Raw genomic sequence first — 14,016 nt, forward strand, 5'->3', positions numbered from 1 at the left:
AAAATCCCTGTTTGGCTGTCCTTGGCAGGATATTTTTCCCTGAAGGAGAAATGGTCCTTCAGGACCTGGGGAATGTCGTATTGGCTGCCATCTTGAATTCTGTTCAGATCCCCATTGTTCATTGCTTGGGTATAGGAAAAAATCAAATTCAGCATGTCACAATAAAATCCCATCTTCAAAACATTCTACTCAAACGGTCTACTTGATCATTCTTTGTTTTGACTCTGTCCGAACATGCTGTGCATCCCTTACATTATGGGCTTTGTAGCTCCTTATGACACCTGACACTCTGTCATCTGGGGTATAGTCTCAGTAGGGCCAAGAAGCTTATTCCTGATGACATGATGACATAGCTTCCCCCCCCCCTTCTTGCAAAAATTAAGTTCCAGCAGCAACAGAGGACATGACAACAACAAGGGAGCTGTTGATGGTCTCAAAATATGTGAGATGAGAGTCAAAGCCCTTGCGTCCACCTTGAAGCCAGTTGTACATGTATACTCCCAAGGTGGGGAGAGGGGAACTGAGAAGGATCCTTTGGATAGCAGCTCCTCATGGAATGTTGCTCCAGAAGGCCCTAGGAGGAGGCTGTGGAAGATGCAGGGAGGCCTCTGTGTGTAAGGGCTGTGGTTAAAATCTCCCAAAGCTGAATAGGCCAGCCATGGCACTAATTTGTTTTACATCCGTGATGTTTTTCCTGCATAGAGACATATATAAATAAGAAATTACTGTCGTCATCATTATCAAGTTAACTGGTATACAAAAAATATATATGTGAGTGTTCGCATGCCTGTTATTGAATATACTGGCTTCCCTACCTGTGCAATCACTTTAAACAGAGGGCAATATCCAAGTCAATAGATCTGCTAGCACACTGGTCTTCACTTGGTGGGCCGTGCCCTGATCCAAGGGGGGTCACAGCGGCAGCACTACCACCATGCAAATATATTGTCATGAGTTTGGGTGTCAGAGTTTGTGGGTACAAGGGTCCTGGAATTAGTAAGTGTTAGGATTTAATCAGTGGTTGGAGGGAAAAACAGGAAGTCGTACTCTTAATAGCTGGACCCAACTTCCTGCGTTGAGCAGATTGCTTGAGAGGTGGGCCATTAAGAGACTCTGCCAGCTGGAGGATGAGTTGGGCCCCTCCCAGAGCTCTGAGGTAGTCTGAAGACAATGCCCAAGTTTTTGTTAGGAGGAAGTGTTGGGTTTTCCGTTGGCTATGGCGTGATCGAGGGGAAATGGTGTCAATCTGTTAAATGCGGCAAGCTGGAGACAGGGTGGGGGCGGAGCACAATATAGGCTAACAGTTTGGATCAGCGGCTGCAGCAATGGGAGAAATGGAACCCTCTGAGAATGTAGTGATGGGAGCCCCTCCATCATAGGCTCAGGCTGTATACAAGTGTTAATAAACCATGTAACATAAAGACACCACAGTCTCCAGTGTGACTCATTTCCAAACAAAACACGAACCTTGGGTAAGTGCCTGGACCCTTGGAATCTTACACAGGTGTGGAGATTGGGGTAGCATGTAACAATATAGTAACAGATTTAAAAAGGGGGTCTCCAAATGCATGCTTGAGTTAAAGCTGGGTCCTGGGTTTTGAAAAGGCTTACACTGGCACAAAAATTCCTACTTGTGCCATGGAACCTCTCCTCCCTTTTCTCTCTGCACACCCCAGTTCGGCTCCAGTGGGTTGTGGGGGAGCCCCAGAACAGATTTAGGGGAGAAAAGAGGGTGGAGAAATGCAGTTGTGCTAGCAGATATGCTTAGCAGGCTACAACACATTCACCTGTGCTGCACTGCATATGTGACAATGTACAGTACAGAGTTTTTCCCTACATGAAGGTTATTGCCATAAGAAAAAGTTTTGTGTGAACCAGGCCACAGATACATTCGGGCCTGTTTTAAATAGAAATGTCCTGAAGATGGCAGTATTGTTTTACTGGGATACAGTGAGCCACAGGTCTTCTTAAACCTTCGATTCTAAACATTCAGCTTGTTTTCTATATCCTGTCCCAGGATCCCTCAGAGTGAACATCTTAAGGTGGAATTTGAGCAGAAACAACTTTGACAGGTGATTTTCACAAGAATGTTTTTCGTGGTGATTAGGACTCTGGCCCCAAACTGGGACAAAATGGCTATTGTCCCTATAAAACATGTTGGAGATTTAATTTGTGTTTTAATCTGTGCTCTTTTTCTAGAAAAACAGGTGCCGGAACTCACCATGAACACCTCCCTTGTTCTCTTATAATGGCAATGGCACCCACCTGAGAGGCGCCAGAACTGAGTTTTGGCGAGTTCCGGCTGAAAAAAGCCCCTGGTTTTGATCGTATGGAGTCTCTTGACTTACCTAGTTCAGTCTTCTTTATAGCTTTGCAGTCTGTTGGGCCCACCTGAGGCCTTCTAGTCTGAGCTCCAAAGAAAGCAGGAAGAGCGAGAGGGATGGATTAAGTCACCTAGGGCAGGGTGTAAATTCTTAATAAGAATAGAAAGCATGGGCTTGAGCTGTTTTCCGCTTATCCTGTGCTTTCTAGGTACAGGTCTGAGTGGTTTAGCCAGGGCTTTTTTTCCCCCCTGGACGGAACGCACCAGAACTCAGTTCTTTCAGGTGGGCGCCATTGCCATTATAAGAGAATGAGGGAGGCGTTCATGGTGAGTCTCATCACCTCTTTTTCTAGGAAAAATAGCTCTGGGTTCAGCCTTTGCCCTGCAGTTTTCCTCAGGGGAAACCTGCTGTCTAGCGAAAAACTGGACAAAAGGCAAATTTGTGGAAAACCCAATTGCCATTTGTTCCGATTTAGCACTAAACAGTGGGTTTCCTAGGGGGAAATGGTGGGGCAAACAGAATTGTGGGTGCGCCCTAAATCCATTGTGTGAGCCTGTCAAGTTTACACCTATGCGTGGAGAGACATGTCATTCTCACAATAGGGCCGGTTCCAAAATATATTACTATTCACATATTTTGGTAGAGGTGTGTGTGGTTATTTTAAGTCCAAGATGCAACTAGGACAATGGCCTTCACACCTAGCTCTGTGACAGTACACAGTCTCTCCCTTTTTCCAACTCGCTTTTCTCCCCAGGAAAACAGCTGCTGCCTTCAGCCGGACTCAACAACATTCCTGTGAGAAGCACCTGCAAATTCACAGCTCTTGCTTCTGCAGACGAAAAGGAGGAGGCCAGAAAGCTGTCTTGTTTGGGGAGGAATGGCAGAACCTGTTTGAGGCCTGTCAGCCCTATCACATTCCAGCTATAAATTTAAAAAGTGTTGGCCGCATTCTCCAAGGTGTGACAGCTTTTACCCCAAAAGCCTTCTCCTTAACCTCACAGAAGCAGAGGCTCTTAACATGGCTGCACTATGTGGTCCTGGAAGGCGCACGAGCCTATAAACCAATTCATGTTGAGCACCATTGGCTAGATTGAGGTGAAATGTGTGTCTTGTTTCAAGATTAAAATTCTGGAGCAGAACCAAGTCCTGTTAAAGCCAGACATAGTCTCTCCCCCCCCCCAACATTTCTTTTGCTAATGACTACTTGAAGGGGCGGGGGGAAGAGATACTTTGACAAAATGCCCACCAGTAAAAGGTCCTGCCACTAATTGCTACTACTATCAGAGGGAGAGACCATTCATCTTTGACAAATGTATGCACATTTGCGGAAGTATGGAAAAGCTACATTTTCACAGCAGAGAAGTAGATACAGATTCTTCTGTCTTTACCATCACTATGTTCGTAGCCATTCATGCTTTAGTAGCCTCCTGACTAGACTACTGCAATGTGCTCCATCTGGGGCTGCCCTTTGTAAACGCACTAAAAATTCCAACTGATCCTAAAAGGTGATGCCAGACCCAGCCTGTAACTCCAGTCTGATTTGATCTGCTTCTGCTGCTTATTCATTTCTGGAGTCTGGATCAAATTTAAGATGCTGTTTTTTAACCTTTCAAGCCCGATATTGCTTACCTTGAATAGGATTCCCTCTTATACTTCTTCCTGCCCAGAGAAACCCAATAGTCAGCCTGTGTAGAGGACCTGAGGACAATTATCTGCCTAGGCAGATGCTACATCTCCCCCTCCCATCAGCCCCAGTCTGCATGCCCATGGGTCACAGATGATGGGCTATGAAGTCCAAACACACCTGGAGAGCCACAGACTCTCTACTCTTGGACATAGTTACAGCTTTTCCATGAAGCCTTTGGGATACATTGATGGCAAGCTATGATTTCTTCTGTTACTGTTCAATCTCCTTGTATGTGCTGATTATCTGTTGCTCATTTTCCCCCTGTTGGCTATTTTTGTATTGATATTTTGATTAACTGGCAGTTGTTTTGAGTTATTTTGAAGAAAAGCAAGATAGATTTTTATATATACATAAAAAACCAAACCAAAACAAATGTGGGTCTGCTTGGTCGATGTGTGGTCAACTTCGGCAATCAATATCCTTGCTTCCAAGCATCCTCTCAAACTGCTGCTCTGACAGAGCTGTTAAGATGAAAAACAACGCCCAGAGGTATTTTCCCATCCTTCTCCTCCTTTCATTCTCCCAGTTTACGTAATAAAAATAGGACTTGACCTTCGACAAGCTGTTACATTTAACTCATACATGGTACAAGAGTGGAAACCACTTGTGCAGAATTTTTGAGCCACTTAAAGCAGTCCTTCGGTGTGTGGTCCTCGGGGAAATATTGCCAAAGACATCTTGACAAATTGGTGTTAAACTTCTGCCTCTCCCAGAGTGACATGCGTACCCCTTTGCTCTTATCAAAACGCAGAGAGCACTTTTATTATTTATTATTCATTATTGTCAGCCCAGATAAATAATTTAGACCACATTATGCTAGGGCAATAGCTTACGCACCACTGTTGGGGTTACGACCCCAAGATGGAGCATCAAATAGATTCTTACCTCTCATTTCTGCCCTCATTGTTAAATTTCATATTGTAAGCCCCTTGGGGCAGGGGACTGCTATATAAAAACACGCATTGGGACACAGATTAAATGCTAAATAAGATTCAGGGTTGTTTTATTCCAACATTTGCAAAGTTACTAAACATGATCCTGCACACACTTCCCTGGGAGTAAGTCTTACTGAAGACAATGAGGCTTACTTCTGAGTATATATGTACTGTATAGGGTTGTGCTGCATGGCTGCAGTCCTATTCCCACTTACCCTGGGAATAAGTCATTTTGAACTGGAATGGAATTTAATTTTAAATAGACATGTATAGATACCTTGCAACACACATTAGCCACTCTCGTATCCAAATGGTCACAGCACTTTTCCCCCCCTGACTGAAAAGCATTCAGAAGGTGTTTGTGAAAATGCTAATTTGCAATATAAATTACTGCAACAGGATTTCAGAGCTCTTCCCATGCATCATGGGCACTAGAACGGCTGCAATTATTTTACCTCAGGATCAAAACATATTAACCATGAATATGTTAATTTTGTATATGGGATGGGGGCAGGTGTAACGTGGCTTCAAGAAGGGCCGTAGTTAGGGAGTGTTGAGGTGGGGCCCCGCCAGGGGCACAGACAAGGTGGGGTGCAAAATTGACTAAAAATATGTCCATAAATATGTCTGTAAATAAAAATATTGATTATTGCCTCATAAGAAAAGGTTTTTAATAGAGGGTGAATTGAGTGGGGGGGGGAGTGGAGGAGAGGAGGAAAGAAGAGCTAATTTGTCAGTGGCTGGGGGCGCAATCTGGACAGTTCTGTCAGGGGTGCAAGATCACCTACCTATGGCTCTGGCTTCAAGTGGCTGAGGTACAAGAGGACTAAACCCAGCATAGGATCCTTTTAAGGGTGACTACTGTTATGTATTGAAGTTCTCACCCTGGCCACCAGGAGTATCGTGTAGATAGTTTTCACTCAGGTCCACGTCAGTTACTTTAGGCGGGAAACCCTGGGTTGTTGTTGCTACAATGTTGACAGCTGGCTGCCTATAAAAGCAGGCCGGCTGAGCTGTTTGCTGTTCAGTTCTGTTCCAGCTTACAAATAAAGAGCTGCTTTGGAAGAATTGCTGTGTCGTCTGCTATGTCTACCCACAACTTAACACTGGCGACGAAGGTGGGATAGATGGACATCAGAGCACAGCCAGACGTGGTCACCCTCTGAGATGAGCTGAATCGCGGAGCTGAAACACTGAGCGAAATCATGGAGCAGAACCAATTCAGAGCTGACCATTCTGGCTAGAGCACTGTGTTCCATCCATCACCCTCCACGTCGGCATCGGAACCATGGCTTTACTTGTGCCTCTACCGCCATTTGCCCCAGCCTCTGAAACATGGGACTCCTACCTCACTCGGTTCGACTGCTACCTCCAAGCAAATGAGCTGACAAGAGGGTCTGTAGAGCAGAAGCGGGGTCTCTTCCTTCAGCCTTTGTGGCCCCGAAGTGTTTGCGACGGCCCAAGCATTGGTTGCGCCTCTAGCAGTCCAGGCAGAGTCGTGGGACATGATTCAAGAGAAGCTACGCAACCACAACTCTCCAAAGCCATCCAAGATGCTGCCCGCCATGTGTTCTACCACTGGAACCAGGCAGAGGGGGAGCCAATTAACAACTACACTGCCACCCTCCAACAGGCTGCAATGCACTGCGAGTTCCGAGACTTAGACAATGCCCTGATGGATCGAATCATCTGCAGGATCCGAGACATCCGTCTGGAACGGTGTCTCCTCGCCAAGCCAGATCTCATGCTGCAGAAAGCCATTGAGGAGGCCATGGCCTCAGAAGCTGCTGAACTCTCCACCCAGGAAATCCACAAGGCCACCCAGACTCTGGTACTGGCCCTCGGCGATCCAGCAGGGTTTCCAAGCGCCCAGCATATTTAAGAGACTATGTTCACTGGACAAATTGTACATGTAAAGCTGTATGGTGAATAAGGTCAATTAATATGCTTATGTGCCTTACTGAAACCAATAAGGGTATTGCTGTATGTAATGGAACCACTATGATTGTGCCTTTTCTTGGTGGGGAGGGGTGTTATGTATTGAGGTTCTCACCCTGGCCACCAGGAGTATCGTGTAGATAGTTTTCACTCAGGTCCACGTCAGTTACTTTAGGCGGGAAACCCTGGGTTGTTGTTGCTACAATGTTGACAGCCGGTTGCCTATAGAAGTAGGCCGGCTGAGCTGTTTGCTGTTCAGTTCTGTTCCAGCTTACAAATAAAGAGCTGCTTGGAAGAATCGCTGTGTCGTCTGCTATGTCTACCCACAACTTAACAGCTACCTCAGGCAGCCTTTTCTTTTTTTAAAGAAGACATTCTGAGTGTCTGTTGCCCTCCTCATCACATGGTTGTGAGTTCCAGCCAATTGCGCTGAGAGGGCTCCACTGCTAAGGAGTTCAGTCTTTGTCACTGAGGGTCCCCAGCAGCTCCTTCCCAGAGTCTTTCATGTGCTCCTGTCTCTCCTTGCTTCCAGAAGCATCTTTCTATCCACACCCTGGACAGCTATCTTTTCTTTTCTCTTCTTGATGTCTTCAGTATTTTTGTTTATTTTTGTTTCTTTAAAGCTGGACACCAGTGTGTACCCAAGGACCTAAGTGAATAGCTTAAGCAGGACCTAGTTGAAGCCTCAGGAGTTGTACCCTGAACTAAGATGACTCTACCCCAGATGCAGGCCACATCACATCGTTTTTCTTTATTTAAGAGCCGGCAGCCTCAGTCTCATGCTGTGTGGCAACATCTGAGAACTCTTTCCAGAAATTGTCTTATCATCAATTATTGTAGTTGAGAAGGGTCACCTTGCTTATCTTAATATTTACACAGAATTGTCCCTGATTGGACTTCTTCTTCTTCGCATTTCACGGCCATTTGGCCTTACTGTTTTTGTCTTTCTTTTCTATATGTGCATCTGTGTTTACATCCTCACACCTGCAGACCACAGATAACACCACACATCTGATGAAGTAGACAGTGCTATTCTGCATAAGCTCATGCCGCAGTAAATCTATTAAGTCTTTCAAGTGCTACAAGAGCTTTTGCTGGTTTTGCTGCAACAAATTTACACGGCTACCTCTCACCAGGTTTGCTCTTTCTGGTTTTCAAAGCTTGGTTAAGACTCTCTTTTAGGGTTGGTTTGTTGTTTAAAGCTTTTTACTGCTAATTCCTTTGAGTTTGCTTCTGTAAGGAAAAAAGAGTGTGACCATGATAGTCATGAAGTTAGGAGGATTTTGGCCCCTCGCCTGGCTCCAACTCGGATGTTATTTTGGCATTAATACCTTTTTATTTGCACAGGTACTTTCAGAATGTAATCTAAATTGCCTTGTTTTCAGCTTTATGGCTTGTTCACATTTGAACATTATTTAGCTGTTAATCTGCTTCCCCCCTACTGGAGTGGTCCTTAACCCCACATATGTGAATATGAGGCATGACTTGAGTGTTTCTTATTCACACCATTCGTCCTTCCCTTTTGTGTTGGTCCCTGCCTTCTGATATGTTGATTCCATCATGCAGATTAAGTATTGACAGGGCATGCATGTAGATAGCGGTGCACACATTTTTATTTTTTTAAAACTGCTTGTGCAGCTTTCTGATTTTGTATAAGTCCGGGGGATCAAAGGAAAACAAGGACCCTCCAGTCAGGAGCGCACCAGAAATACTTACAAGCACAGCTGGAAAAGAAATGAGAGCACTGAGGAAGTTGTGGGGATGGAACGTGCAGAAAGTAACAATTGATCCACCCATGCAAAAAGAGAAGCAAATCTCCTGCGACCAGAGCGGAGCAGTTTGGAGCCTGCTTTCCCCCAAGCTACTGGATTAACAACGCATCAAGTAAACCTGTATTTACAGGGGGAAGGTATTGAGACTGCTTTTTTTTTTAGGGTAACATCATATGTACTACACAAATTAAATGGGAATGGGAACTCCAGTGTGGACAAGTCCTTATTTGGTCTCTGGGATTTTCTGGCTTTGCTTTAATTATTGCCTCTGATGATGATGATGATTTCTGTAGTGTTTTATATATTCAAGGGTTTTATTATTTTATTGTACTCTGCCTTCAGAGTTTTGAGTGCGGCATGATCCCATAAATTTCTAAATAAAGAAATAGCAGTGCAAGCATGTTGCTGCTGCCTCCTTGTTTCTGGCATGTGACAAAATGCACAAAGGAGAGGCTCAAATCCTTTGCTGAGTACAGGCCAAGATTTGAGGGCTCAGAGGGGCAAGCGATAGGGCGGCTATAGAATTAGCTCATTTTCAGATCTCTTCAGTGTGAATATGATATCATATTCTCCATATGCCAAAGGGCCATGTGGAAGCTGACATTTAATTGAAAACCCTCATTGCTGCCGTGCATTCCTGTTGTTAACTAATTGCTGGAAGAAGATGAAGAAAAATCAGTGGAACATTTTCCATATACTATACCCTAAATGCTACGTGGAAAGGAGTTGCTGGTTCAGAATGATTGCTAGCTGAAAAAGGACAAGCATGCATGCAACTGAGTCAATGGAGCTAAACAAACAACTATGCAGAACTAATAGAACACATGCCTGTCATTTCAGAGGCAACAGCCAAGCTCTATTGGGATCAAGACAAGAAAGCCCAGGGCTGATGGTTTCGATATTTCAGCTTTTAATTCTTCAGTGAAGAACTGGCAATGCTGGTGTTTGGAATAGGATATGAGAGTCAGATCATTGGGAGATTTCCTTGACTTCTGCCTGAATTCTCCTCTCATGAACTATCCTGCTAAACAGCCTTTCAGCAATGATGGATGCTCTGCTGTTTATGACGGATCCAGTCCTTGATCGTAGCCAGAATTTCAGACTTTTTTTAAGCCATGCCAGTGGAGGTGAAAGTGGATGTTGCCAATGTTGAATACCACTGGGTGGTATTCAACTAAATAGTTGTGCTGGCGCCAAAATTAATGCTAGTGCAATGGGATTGCCCCTCTGCCCTCATGTGCAGGCATGCACCCTACAATAATCCTGACTGCTGTCGTGGGTTACACCTCTCCTCCAAATTAAGCACAGCAGTGGAGAAATTGCTTCGTGACAGCATTGGGCTTGCAAAAACTCTCTAGCAAGCCATGTGTTATAACAGGGAGGACAATTACCCCATGTCATGGGAGGACCTGTCTCTGAGCTACAGAAACAGCCATTTCCCTCCCCATTGCAGTGATGCACTGGGAGGAAAGGCCTTGTGTTTAAAATCAGGGTAGAAAAATTTAAAATGACAGTCTGTGTCTGTGTCTCTGTGTGTATGGGTGCCAGTTCCTTATGCCAGCTACTTTAGACCTCATCAGAATGGCACAAGATACTTCCTTGGGTATCTGTATTTTTTATTTCTTTTAAAAAGTCTTGAGTTCTCCCGCTACTAACTGCCCTAATTATCCCAGGGACTTTGTTCTACTTTTTCTGCACATGCATCAAACAGGCTGATCCCTTGCCTTGGAGTTACATCTCTGCAGCGCCGAAAGCAGGTTTCTGCTCACAATCTCAGTGGGCCAGATGAAAAGCGCTTAACTTTGATCCAGTTTTGGGTATTATAAATTCTGGCACAGTTCCATGAACTGAGAGTAAAAACGTGTGTGTGTGTGTGTGTGTGTGTGTGTGAGAGAGAGAGAGAGAGAGAGAGAGAGAGAGAGAGAGAATCAGGGAGGAGACATGTTATAATTCTTTGTGTAGTTTTTCAGAACTTTAAAATAGAAAATGAAAAATGAGAGGAGGGGAAGGCAAATGTGATGGTAGCTGTAAAATATTTATTCGCTAGTGCAGCATGTTTCCTTCAAAGACAGTTGTACAGTTAAGTAGCACGCTGTACAGCTCGAACTGCCTCCAGCATATACAGAATGCAAGCCTTGTTAGCATCATACTTAATATCTAAGCCTGTTTACAGGGCAAGGAATGAGCAGTCTGCAGCATTGCTAGGTATGGATGTTGAGCAGAGATGGGAAAATCTCTGGCCCTTCAGATGCTGCTGAATTGCAACTTCCATCATCCTTGACTAGAGGCCCTGCTGGCTGGGGCTAGGCCGGGGCCACTGATGAGGCAGTGTGAGGCCCTTCCCTCAAGTGGCAGAAGTTCAAGAGGCAAAACCTGCCTGTCAGGGGGGGGAGTAGGAGTTGGTGGAGGCTCCAGCTGGAAAACCCCCATAGGGAAGCAAAGGGAGTGGTGGTAGGACACTGAAGACAGGACAGAGGATGAAGCGGGGAGGGCAGAATGGTTGGAGGCTGAACAAGCAACAGGCTTGAGTGAGAGAGAGGAAGAAGCGGCAGAAAGTCCTGCAAATGTAGGACAGGCAGCTGAGGAGGAGGTGTGAACTGATTCACAGGAGCCTGCTGGTACTGCTGTATTCAGCTCCCCTCCTCCCTTGTCTCCAAGGGCACAGAGGGCCTTGCATGTAGCAGAGCAAAGAGCACAGAGATGGAGTTTATGACTGCCGGGATAACAGCCAATCAGGGAAGAGACTTAGGGGGAAGTGCTCAGATCATCAGTTCCAGCAACTGTTTTACTGGAGTCATTCTTGCCCGCAGGTTTCTCTGTTTATATTCATGAATAAAGAATCCACTTTACTGCTCATCTCTGAGTCTTCATGCTGATGTGCACCTGAACCAGCCCTGACCCTGCCTTGCCTCCAGCACTTGCCCTTGTGCCTCACTGACTCCGCTACCAGCAGAAAAGTGGTGCCAGCAGTGGCCCCAGATTCTGGTGAGATTTCACTGAAATCTCACAAGATCTCAGGGAGTGCTTGAGAGCTCACACGACTTGGGCGAGATCTTGCAATATCTCACTGGAAGTTGGTGCCACTGCCAGCGCTTCACGGGTGCTGCTGCAGCTGCCATCACTGCCAGTGCCTTGTAGGCATCGCCTCACAACACAGGTAAAAGAGGAAGGAGCGGAGCAGCAGTAGGGGCAGTGGCGAATTCCTGTCTCACCTCAAGCAGTGAAACAGGATATGCCACCCCTGGCTGGGGCTGATGGGAGTTGTAGTTCAGTACAATCTAGAGGGCTATTAGGTTCCCAACCCTTGATACAGAGAGAACGTGTGTGTGTGTGTGTGTGTGCGCGCACACACACACACACACACGCGCACACACACACACACAGGTGCTTGCTGATACATTTTGTTTTGATGCAGCTGGCTGCAAGCTACACTAAGCACTGTTCCTTGCCTGGAGAGGAAATTTGCCTTGAACATACATACAAACAAGAGCCTTCCGTAGCCTTACCAAAATGTGTGAGTGTTTCCACTGACCTGATTTTAGTTTAAACTGAATTTCTGTGTCCCACTTTTTTCCATATCAGAAGAATCGCCAAAAAGCTTCTACTATCCCCTAATGAAAAGAAACCTCAAGAACAACTCTCTCTCTCTCTCTCTCTCTCTCTCTCTCTCTCTCTCTCTCTCTCTGCTTTGGTACCAACAGACTGTCTTGCCTGTATGCCTTGCGCATCCCTTGTTCTTTAGACATGCTTTTTGGTCTATCACTTTCATAGGAAGAGTGGATGTAATTATACTGCATTGTCTGCCTGGAGAAGGACTTGACAACAGCTTGTATCAAAAGGCTGTTTCCTCTCTCATAGCGAGAAGAAGGTGGTCTGCGTCTTGGGGCAGGAACTGTGGATCAAACCATGGAACTCTGCTGCAGTGAATGCCTTGGGCCTTCACAGCTTGAGCGAGCATGCAGAAGAGCCACCAACGAGATAATGACAAGCTAGCTTTATGATCTGTAGATCATCCATTATAACCTGCCATGTCCTCTGGGTTGCTTGCAAATGCATTTGCTTTGCCATATCACATAGCAATAACAGAGGTGCATCAAATCTACAGGGTCTGTGTGATGAAGCATTTTTTATACTCTGTTAGCAGTCTTGCATCCAGTGTTGCTCAGAAATTCTAAGAAACCAAAAACAACAATGAAGCTCTGAAATCACAGGGGAAAGTGCAGTTTTGAAAGGTTCACCCCAGCATCTTGATTCAAAATTGCATCCTGTTGTAGCCAAAAAGAAACATGCTCCGTCAACTTAGGAGCCATCATGAAAAAAATTGGTTATGACACCCTTAAGGGGTATCCAAATGCATATTGAACAAATAGTTTTCCAAAATATATAGTAGCCTTGTACCCGGCATTGTTCCGGAATTCCAAGTAACTGAAAAATCAGTGCCATTTGGGAAGGTTCAAAATGTCGCCGAATTGTATCCAAAGTTAGACAAAAGCCTGCTCCTTGATCTTAGGAACCCTTTGGGGTGGTTTGGGGGTTTGCTCAGTTAGTGGTGGAGCTTCATGCTCCGGCACTGGGGAGCGGAGAGCAGGCAGGGGTGGGGTTGGCACGCATCCTGGGGGCGTGGCGCGCAGCCTGTGGGGGCATGGCGCCCAGCGTGGGGGGGACAGCCGCAGAGGCATCCCACCGGGATCAGGCTGCCGGGGGTAGTGCGCTCCCCCTGCACTCCTCTTCCTCCGCCAGTGTGCTCAGTCTGTCCGTTAAAAAATGAGCTCCAACCACATCGCTGGCTAGAAAAGGAGATTCAGCTTCCAAGGTTGGCTCCACGGTGGAATCAGGAACATGATTTGGAAGAGCCAATGAATACAAATTATTACCTAGCCCTCAGAAATTCGGTTACAATATCTTAGGAAGGGTCCAGATACATAGCAATCAAAAGTAGACCAGAGTTGTGTGTATTTGAGAAAGAGTTACATTAACAAGAGGAACAAACAGCAAGTTGCTTTATCACAAGTATAAAGTGAGGTTTCTATTTGGGCATCTGGTTGCTGGGTTTGGGTTTCTTTTCTTTGGCTGGCTAGTTAAGTACCATGATTTAGCAGATCGAAAGAAGTTGCTTTGTGACATCAAACAAATGGGTGGTCTTTTCCTTCCCTTCCCTCTCCTCTCATCTGCCTGGTACATAGGAGAACAATAGCCTGAGTTGCCCGTGAGTGAGCTGGAAGCAGGAGACACAGAGACATGTTTGCTCTGTGCTGGACTTTGGAGCTCTCCTGGAAGCAAGATCTATGGAGGTGTTAGTGCTGTGAGCCCCTGCATCATATGCTCAAGGTTGCATACGTGTATGTGTAACCAAAACCATA

At 45.6% G+C, this 14,016-nt stretch overlaps 1 long non-coding RNA gene across 1 annotated transcript; it reads left to right on the top strand.

Annotated features, from left to right (window-relative positions):
• Positions 1–2,007: 2,007 nt before the first annotated feature.
• On the top strand, positions 2,008–4,374 carry LOC309519243. The gene is made up of 2 exons (XR_014213768.1): positions 2,008–2,072; positions 3,079–4,374. It is a non-coding gene; the product is annotated as an uncharacterized lncRNA (long non-coding RNA).
• The last annotated feature ends 9,642 nt before the right edge of the window (positions 4,375–14,016 follow it).

Source organism: Podarcis vaucheri (genome assembly GCF_965113315.1).
Source record: "Podarcis vaucheri genome assembly, chromosome: 1".
NCBI lineage: Eukaryota > Metazoa > Chordata > Lepidosauria > Squamata > Lacertidae > Podarcis > Podarcis vaucheri.